The sequence below is a fragment of the Dendrobates tinctorius genome, unplaced genomic scaffold, assembly GCF_039654945.1.
Source record: "Dendrobates tinctorius isolate UK_male_01 unplaced genomic scaffold, ASM3965494v1 ptg000051l, whole genome shotgun sequence".
NCBI classification, from domain to species: Eukaryota; Metazoa; Chordata; class Amphibia; order Anura; family Dendrobatidae; genus Dendrobates; species Dendrobates tinctorius.
This window is the reverse complement of record NW_027361719.1, coordinates 7444264-7453975: the sequence shown is the minus strand read 5'-3', so window position 1 is coordinate 7453975 and position 9712 is coordinate 7444264.

Sequence of the window (9712 nt, the reverse complement as noted above, 5' to 3'; positions counted from 1 at the left end):
TCCTGGGCCATCTGGTCCAACCCCCTGCTCAAAGCAGGATTCGCTAAATCATCCCAGTCAGATGCCTGTCCAGCCTCTGTTTGAAGACTTCCATTGAAGGAGAACTCACCACTTCTCGTGGCAGCCTGTTCCACTCATTGATCACTCTAACTGTCAAAAAGTTTTTTCTAATATCTAATCTGTGTCTCCTCCCATTCAGTTTCATCCCATTGCTTCTAGTCTTTCCTTGTGCAAATGAGAATAAAGTTGATCCTTCTACAATGTGACAGCCCTTTAGATATTTGTAGACAGCTATTAAGTCTCCTCTCAGTCTTCTCTTTTGCAAACTAAACATTCCCAAATCCTGCAACCTTTCCTCATAAGACAGGGTTTGCAGACCGGTCACCATTCTGGTCGCTCTTTTCTGAACTTGCTCCAGTTTGTTGATGTCTTTTTTAAAATGTGGTGCCCAAAACTGGACACAATATTCCAGATGAGGTCTGACCAAAGAGGAGTAGAGGGAAATAATGACTTCACGTGATCTAGACTGTATGCTTCTGTTAATACATCCTAGAATTGCATTTGCCTTTTTTGCTGCTGCATCACACTGTTGACTCATATTCAGTCTGTGATCTATTAGTATACCCAAGTCTTTTTCACATGTGCTGTCACTTAGCCCTATTCCTCCCATTCTATATATGCTTTTTTCATTTTTATTGCCCAGATGTAGTACTTTGCATTTCTCCCTGTTAAAAACCATTCTGTTAGTTGCTGCCCACTTCTCCAGTTTATTTAAATCTTTTTGAATCCTCTCTCTCTCTTCTCTAGTATTAGCTATCCCTCCTAGCTTTGTGTCATCAGCAAATTTGATCAGTTTACCCTCAATTCCTTCATCTAAATCATTGATAAAGATGTTGAACAATACAGGGCCCAGGACAGAGCCTTGTGGTACCCCACTTGAGACATTCCTCCAACTGGATGTGCAGCCATTTACGACCACTCTTTGGGTCCGATCACTAAGCCAGTTATAAATCCACCTAACAGTTGCCTTGTCCATTCCATACTTAGTCATTTTTTCAATAAGGATTGTATGAGAGACTTTGTCAAATGCTTTGCTGAAGTCAAGATATACTATATCTACAGCATTTCCTTGATCCACCCAATCAGTGATACCGTCATAGAAGGAAATTAAGTTAGTCTGACATGACTTATTAGTTACAAACCCATGCTGACTCTGTTTAATCACTTCATTCTTATCCAGGTATTGACATACATGTTGTTTAATAATTTGTTCAAAGATCTTTCCTGGTATAGAAGTCAGACTCACCGGCCTATAGTTGCCTGGGTCCACCTTCTTCCCCTTTTTGAAGATAGGAACAACATTTGCTCTTCTCCAGTCTTCTGGCACTTCTCCTGTTCTCCAAGAATTTTCAAAGATTATGGAGAGGGGTTCAAAAATTTCTTCTGCTATCTCCTTCAGTACTCTGGGGTGTAATTCATCTGGACCTGGAGACTTGAATTCATTTAGGTTAGCTAAGTGTTTCCCCACTATCTTTCTGTTTATAGATATCCTGGATTCTTCTATTCCCTTAATAGGACAGTGAATAACAGTTGATGTTACATTTCCTTTCTGAGAGAAAACAGATGCAAAATAGGAATTTAAAAGTTCAGCCTTCTCAACATCCTGTCTTACCATGTCATCATTTTCATCCTGTAAAAATCCTATAGCATCTTTGACTTTTCTTTTACTTTTGACATATCCCCAAAATCCTTTATTATTGCTTTTGACATCTCTTGCAAGCCTCAATTCATTTTCAGCTTTAGATAATCTGATTTGTGCCCTGCAGGTTCTGCAGACAGCATTATATTCTTCTTTAGATATGCCTCCCTCTTTCCATTTTATAAACATTTTTTTCTTCCTTTTTAGCATGTGCTTAAGTTCTGTGTTCATCCATCCTGGCTTCCTTAAATGCTTCCTATTCTTCCCTCTTTTCGGAATTGTTAACAACTGTGCTTTGAGAATTTCATTTTTCAAGATTTCCCATCCTTCCTGGACATTTTTGTCTTTAAGGATATCCAGCCATTGGATCCCTCCAATTCTCTTTCTGAATCCCTTAAAATCTGCCTTTCTGAAATCTAACCTTGATGTCTGAGTCTTCACAGGTCTTCCGCCTCTAGTTATCCAAAATTCTAAAATAGCATGGTCGCTACCTCCTAGGGTCCCAGCCACTTTTACCTCCTCAACCATTTCCTCCCTGTTTATAAGGATTAGATCCAAGGTAGCAGTTCCCCTTGTTTTCTCCCTTACCTTTTGGAAGATAAAGTTGTCAGCAAGAGAGGATAAGAATCTCCTTGACCTGTTAGTTTTGCCTGAGAGAGATTCCCAACAAATGTCTGGATAGTTGAAATCTCCCATGACAACTATGTCATATTTTTTCGAGAACTTGGCCATTTGATGCATAAAGAGTTCATCCATATCTTCAGCTTGCACAGGCGGCCTGTAGTAAATGCCTACAATGGTGTCCTTTCCATTGTTCTGTCCTTGTATTCTTACCCAAACAGTTTCCACAGAACTCACAGTCTCTGAAGCTTCAATCTCTGTGCAGATATACGCGTTTCTAACATACAATGCGACACCTCCTCCTCGTTTATCAAGTCTGTTTCTTGCAAATAAGTTGTATCCTTCTAGTCTTGTATTCCAATCATGTGTATTGTCCCACCAAGATTCAGTGATTCCAATGACATCATATTTCTTTTCCTGTGTTAATAGTTCCAATTCTCCTTGTTTGTTGCCCATGCTTTGTGCATTAGTATAGAAACACTTTAGTTTGTGATTGGTTTCTCTTTCTCCAATATTTTTATTAATTAGATTCTTTCGTCTTTGTTCTTCCTTTCCACTTCTAATAGCAGAGTTCTCAATAGCATTTGTCAGGTGTATGGCTTTTTCTGGTCTTTTGCTTCCCTTCCCATGTTGTTCTAGTTTAAAGCTCTCCTTACAAGAGTAGCAAGGCGACTTCCAAATACATGCTTTCCAGTCTTCGTAAGGTGCACCCCATCTCTAGCAAGTAGTCCATCGTATAAGTAGTTCACTCCGTGATCCAGAAATCCAAATCCTTGCTGACGGCACCATCGACGTAGCCAGTTGTTCACCTGCAGAATCTTATTCCACTTATGGCCATCCACTGGGAGGATGGAAGAGAAGACCACCTGCGCTCCCAGTTCTTTCACTTTCTTGCCTAAGTCTTCAAAGTCTCTGCAGATGGTTTCCAGGTCGTTTCTTGCGGTGTCATTTGTCCCCACATGTAGTAGCAGGAATGGGTAGTCATCTGTAGGTCTGAAGAGTCCTGATATCCTGTCAGACACATCTTTAATTTTTGCACCTGGAAGACAGCACATTTCTCTTGAAGTTATATCCGGTCTGCAGATAGCGGCCTCTGTTCCTCTCAACAGGGAATCCCCCATGACCACCACTCTCCGTTTCTTCTTCACAACATTTTTCTTTCTCCATCCAGGAGGACTCTGAAGGCGTACAAGGTTGCTGTTTGTTGGCAAAGTCTTATCCTGATGTATTTCTTCATCGTTTTCCTGCGTGAGAGCCTGGTACTGGTTTCTGAGCAGTATGGGTGCTGACTGCTTCCTGATCCTCCTGCTTCTCTGGGTCACATGTCTCCATTCCTCTGTTTCTTCAGGTGCACTTCGAATTTCTTCTCTTTCTGTAACATGAAGAGATAATTCTGCTCTGTCCAAGAACTCTTCACCTTCCTTAATGATCTTCAACGTAGCTAACCTCTCTTTGAGATTTTGCAACTTTTCCTCCAACAGGGACACAAGCTTGCATTTGTGGCATGTGAAGTTTGGCTTTTCCACTGGTAAATCTGTGAACATGTAGCAAGAAATGCAGCTCACCAAATGGCTCCTGGCCTCTTCCATCTTGAGATTTTTCCGATTTCCTCTTTTCCGATTTCCTCTTTGTACGAGGTGTACGGAGCGGAGCCCAGTGTGTACGAGGTGTATGGAGCGGAGCCCAGTGTGTACGAGGTGTACGGAGCGGAGCCCAGTGTGTACGAGGTGTACGGAGCGGAGCCCAGTGTGTACGAGGTGTACGGAGCGGAGCCCAGTGTGTACGAGGTGTACGGAGCGGAGCCGTGTGTGTACGAGGTGTACGGAGCGGAGCCCAGTGTGTACGAGGTGTACGGAGCGGAGCCGTGTGTGTACGAGGTGTACGGAGCGGAGCCGTGTGTGTACGAGGTGTACGGAGCGGAGCCGTGTGTGTACGAGGTGTACGGAGGGGAGCCCAGTGTGTACGAGGTGTACGGAGCGGAGCCGTGTGTGTACGAGGTGTACGGAGCGGAGCCCAGTGTGTACGAGGTGTACGGAGCGGAGCCCAGTGTGTACGAGGTGTACGGAGCGGAGCCCAGTGTGTACGAGGTGTACGGAGCGGAGCCGTGTGTGTACGAGGTGTACGGAGCGGAGCCCAGTGTGTACGAGGTGTACGGAGCGGAGCCCAGTGTGTACGAGGTGTACGGAGCGGAGCCCAGTGTGTACGAGGTGTACGGAGCGGAGCCCAGTGTGTACGAGGTGTACGGAGCGGAGCCGTGTGTGTACGAGGTGTACGGAGCGGAGCCGTGTGTGTACGAGGTGTACGGAGCTGAGCCCAGTGTGTACGAGGTGTACGGAGCGGAGCCGTGTGTGTACGAGGTGTATGAAGCGGAGCCGTGTGTGTACGAGGTGTACGGAGCGGAGCCCAGTGTGTACGAGGTGTACGGAGCGGAGCCCAGTGTGTACGAGGTGTACGGAGCGGAGCCCAGTGTGTACGAGGTGTACGGAGCGGAGCCCAGTGTGTACGAGGTGTACGGAGCGGAGCCCAGTGTGTACGAGGTGTACGGAGCGGAGCCCAGTGTGTACGAGGTGTACGGAGCGGAGCCCAGTGTGTACGAGGTGTACGGAGCGGAGCCGTGTGTGTACGAGGTGTACGGAGCGGAGCCCAGTGTGTACGAGGTGTACGGAGCGGAGCCCAGTGTGTACGAGGTGTACGGAGCGGAGCCCAGTGTTTACGAGGTGTACGGAGCAGAGCCCAGTGTGTACGGAGCGGTGCTGCGTGAGTACGAGGTGTACGGAGTGGAGCCGCGCATGTACGAGGTGTACGGAGCGGAGCTGTGTGTGTATGAGGTGTACGGAGCAGAGCCGCGTGTGTACGAGGTGTACGAAGCGGAGCCCAGTGTGTACGAGGTGTACGGAGCAGTGCTGCGCGAGTACGAGGTGTACGGAGCGGAGCCGCACGTGTACGAGGTGTACGGAGCGGAGCTGTGTGTGTATGAGGTATGAGGTGTACGGAGCGTAGCCACATGTGTACGAGGTGTATGGAGCGGAGCCCAGTGTGTACGAGGTGTACGGAGCAGAGCCCAGTGTGTACAAAGTGTACGGAGCGGAGCCCAGTGTGTACGAGGTGTACGGAGCGGTGCTGCGTGAGTACGAGGTGTACGGAGCGGAGCCGCACATGTACGAGGTGTACGGAGCGGAGCTGTGTGTGTATGAGGTGTACGGAGCAGAGCCGCGTGTGTACAAGGTGTACGGAGCGGAGCCCAGTTTGTACGAGGTGTACGGAGCAGTGCTGCGCGAGTACGAGGTGTACGGAGTGGAGCCGCACGTGTACGAGGTGTACGGAGCGGAGCTGTGTGTGTATGAGGTGTACGGAGCGTAGCCGCATGTGTACGAGGTGTATGGAGCGGAGCCCAGTGTGTACGAGGTGTACGGAGCAGAGCCCAGTGTGTACAAAGTGTACGGAGCCCAGTGTGTACGAGGTGTACGGAGCGGAGCCCAGTGAGTACGAGGTGTACGGAGCAGAGCCGCGCATGTACGAGGTGTACGGAGCAGAGCTGTGTGTGTATGAGGTGTACAGAGCAGAGCCGCGTGTGTACGAGGTGTATGGAGCAGAGCCCAGTGTGTACGAGGTGTACGGAGCAGTGCTGCGCGAGTACGAGGTGTACGGAGCGGAGCCGCACGTGTACGAGGTGTACGGAGCGGAGCTGTGTGTGTATGAGGTGTACGGAGCGTAGCCGCATTGGTACGAGGTGTATGGAGCGGAGCCCAGTGTGTATGAGGTGTACGGAGCGGAGCCGCACGTGTACAAGGTGTACGGAGCGGAGCTGTGTGTGTATGAGGTGTACGGAGCGTAGCCACGTGTGTACGAGGTGTATGGAGCGGAGCCCAGTGTGTATGATGTGTACGGAGCGGTGCTGCGTGAGTACGAGGTGTACGGAGCGGAGCCGCGCATGTACGAGGTGTACGGAGCGGAGCCGTGTGTGTATGAGGTGTACGGAGCAGAGCCGCGTGTGTACGAGGTGTACGGAGCGGAGCCCAGTGTGTACGAGGTGTACGGAGCAGTGCTGCGCGAGTACGAGGTGTACGGAGCGGAGCCGCACGTGTACGAGGTGTACGGAGCGGAGCTGTGTGTGTATGAGGTGTACGGAGCGTAGCCGCATGTGTACGAGGTGTATGGAGCGGAGCTCAGTGTGTACGAGGTGTACGGAGCGGAGCCACACGTGTACAAGGTGTACGGAGCGGAGCTGTGTGTGTATGAGGTGTACGGAGTGTAGCTGCGTGTGTACGAGGTGTATGGAGCGGAGCCCAGTGTGTACGAGGTGTACGGAGCGGAGCCGCGCATGTACGAGGTGTACGGAGCGGAGCTGTGTGTGCATGAGGTGTACGGAGCAGAGCCGCGCGAGTACGAGGTGTATGGAGCGGAGCCCAGTGTGTACGAGGTGTACGGAGCAGTGCTGCGCGAGTACGAGGTGTACGGAGCGGAGCCGCACGTGTACGAGGTGTACGGAGCGGAGCTGTGTGTATGAGGTGTACGGAGCATAGCCGCATGTGTACGAGGTGTATGGAGCGGAGCCCAGTGTGTACGAGGTGTACGGAGCGGAACCGCATGTGTACAAGGTGTACGGAGCGGAGCTGTGTGTATGAGGTGTACGGAGCGTAGCCGTGTGTACGAGGTGTATGGAGCGGAGCCCAGTGTGTACGAGGTGTACGGAGCGGTGCCGCGCATGTACGAGGTGTACGGAGCGGAGCCGCGCGTGTACGAGGTGTAGGGAGCGTAGCCGCGCGTGTACGAGGTGTAGGGAGCGTAGCCGCGCATGTACGAGGTGTGCGGAGCGTAGCCGCGCGTGTACGAGGTGTACGGAGCGTAGCTGCGTGAGGTGTATGGAGCGGAGCCCAGTGTGTACGAGGTGTACGGAGCGGAGCCGCACGTGTACAAGGTGTACGGAGCGGAGCTGTGTGTGTATGAGGTGTACGGAGAGTAGCCGTGTGTACGAGGTGTATGGAGCGGAGCCCAGTGTGTACGAGGTGTACGGAGCGGTGCCGCGCATGTACGAGGTGTACGGAGTGGAGCCGCGCGTGTACGAGGTGTAGGGAGCGTAGCCGCGTGTGTACGAGGTGTACGGAGCGTAGTCGCACGTGTACGAGGTGTATGGAGCGGAGCCGCACGTGTACGAGGTGTACGGAGCTGTGCTGCGCGAGTACGAGGTGTACGGAGCGTAGCCGCGCGTGTACGAAGTTTACGGAGTGTAGCCGCGCATGTACGAGGTGTACAGAGCATAGCCACGTGTGTTGGAGGTGTATGGAGCGGAGCCACGTGTGTACGAGGTGTACGAGCGGTGCTGCGCGAGTACGAGGTGTATGGAGCGTAGCCGCGCGTGTACGAGGTGTATGGAGTGGAGCCGCGCGTGTACGAGGTGTAAAGAGCGGAGCCGCATGTGTACGAAGTGTAAAGAGCGGAGCTGCGCGTGTACAAGGTGTAAAGAGCGGAGCCTCGCGTGTACAAGGTGTACGGATAGGGGCCGCGCGTGTACGAGGTGTACAGAGCTTTGTGTACAAGATGTACAGATCAGAGTTGTGTGTATGAGGTGTCTGGAGTGGAGTACAGCAAGTATGGTGCAGAGCCACGTGTACGGAGCAGAGCCGCGTGAGCAGCACTTGTACGGATATTGGCTTTTCTGTTGATCGTGCTAAGGCCGGTTTCACATTTGCGCTTTATAGCGCAGCGACGGCCTGCGCACGGCCGCTGCTAAGCCCCGCTCCCTGCCCGCCCCTTCTGGTCATCGCCTCCTACTAGTGCACATGGACGCTTGCGATCTGCGCACCCTATCTTTAGCATAAGGTGCGCAGATCGTACGCTGGCCGTGCGCTGGCAGGATTTTGCCATGCGCTGCGCACTTTTGAAGGTGCGCCCGTGTGCGCCGAACGCAGCATGTGGCGATGACCGGAAGGGGTGGGCAGGGAGCTGGCAGGGGGCGGGGCTTAGTGGTGGCCGTGCGCAGGCCGTCGCTGCGCTATAAAGCGCAAATGTGAAACTGGCCTAATGTGGTTGGAGATCCTTCTCCTGAATTCCTGGATTGTTTTTCTGCTGTGTAAATAACTCTTTTTGTCCTTTATTCTATCTCTGAGATTGAATTTCCAATTGTCATGGAGATTCGTAAATTCTTTAATACTGCGCAGGTATTTGCAAAATTGGCAAGATTTGCAGGGCTAAGAGCCCATTTTTAATTTATTAGGCCAATTAACCTGTGCTTGTGGTGTCCTTATTCATGTAAGATGGCTCTGCACCAGTTGCTCATGTAAGTTGGGACCTCTCTGATAGGACACTGATGGATATGAGACAATTATATCTTTCAAATCATTATCTGTCTGCAACATCGGCCAGTACCTGCGCGGTATATTTATAGCTTCTGGGGTTTGGTCATCATAGGTCCCTATGGATCTAATGATAGAATTTTCCCTCTTTAGGGGAACTTTCTTTGTTGATTTTGCTTTATTAAATGCCTTATATAAAACTTTTTTTGGGTAACCTCTAGCTGTAAATCTGTCACAGAGATTATGGCACTCTCTACCAAAACTTTCAAAATTTCATTCTCTGAACCATTTGGCGAGCCCTCGATTACTGTCACATCTGTGTTGCTGCTTTTAGCTTGGGTGGGGGGGGGTGACAGCTGTTTCAGTGGAGAAAACTGTTTGTAACCGTTGCTTTCCTGAGAATATCCATGCGGATAGAGCCATCATGAATACCGATCGTCAAATCTATCAAATTGATGCATTTGTTTCCAGTTGCATGTGCAAAGAACTTGCCAATTTTATTCATACTCAAACCTGTAACAAGGTCAGAAAATAACTGGACGTCGTCATCCCAAAGGATAAGTACATCATCGATGTACCAACCCCCCCCCCCAAAAAAAAATGTGACTAGTGTAAAAAAGTAATTATTAATTATTCACCAATTTTATCTTCCCACCACCCTAAAATTAAATTTGCAGAAGTCAGTGCGCAAGAAGTACCCTTGGCGGTGCCTTTCACATAGTGGTAAAAGACACAGGCAAAGATAAAATAATTGTGTTCCAAAATGAACCTTAAAAGTGATATTACCAAATCATAATGTGAACTGAATTGTTTGGCTTTAGTGGAAAGGAATTGAGCAACCGCTGTGATGCCAAGTTCATGACCAATATTAGAATATAAGCCCTCAACATCGAGGCTCGTGAGAATAGTGGATGAAGAGACGATGATGTCACATAATTTTAATACCATATCCTTTGTGTGCTTGATATAAGAGGGTAATGCAGGGACAAATGGTGACAAAATCCCATCCACGTTATCTGCTTATGCCTTCTGTCAATTAATCATTACCGGAGACGATCGGTCTCCCTGGAGCAGGCTGGACCCTCTTGTGCACTTTCGG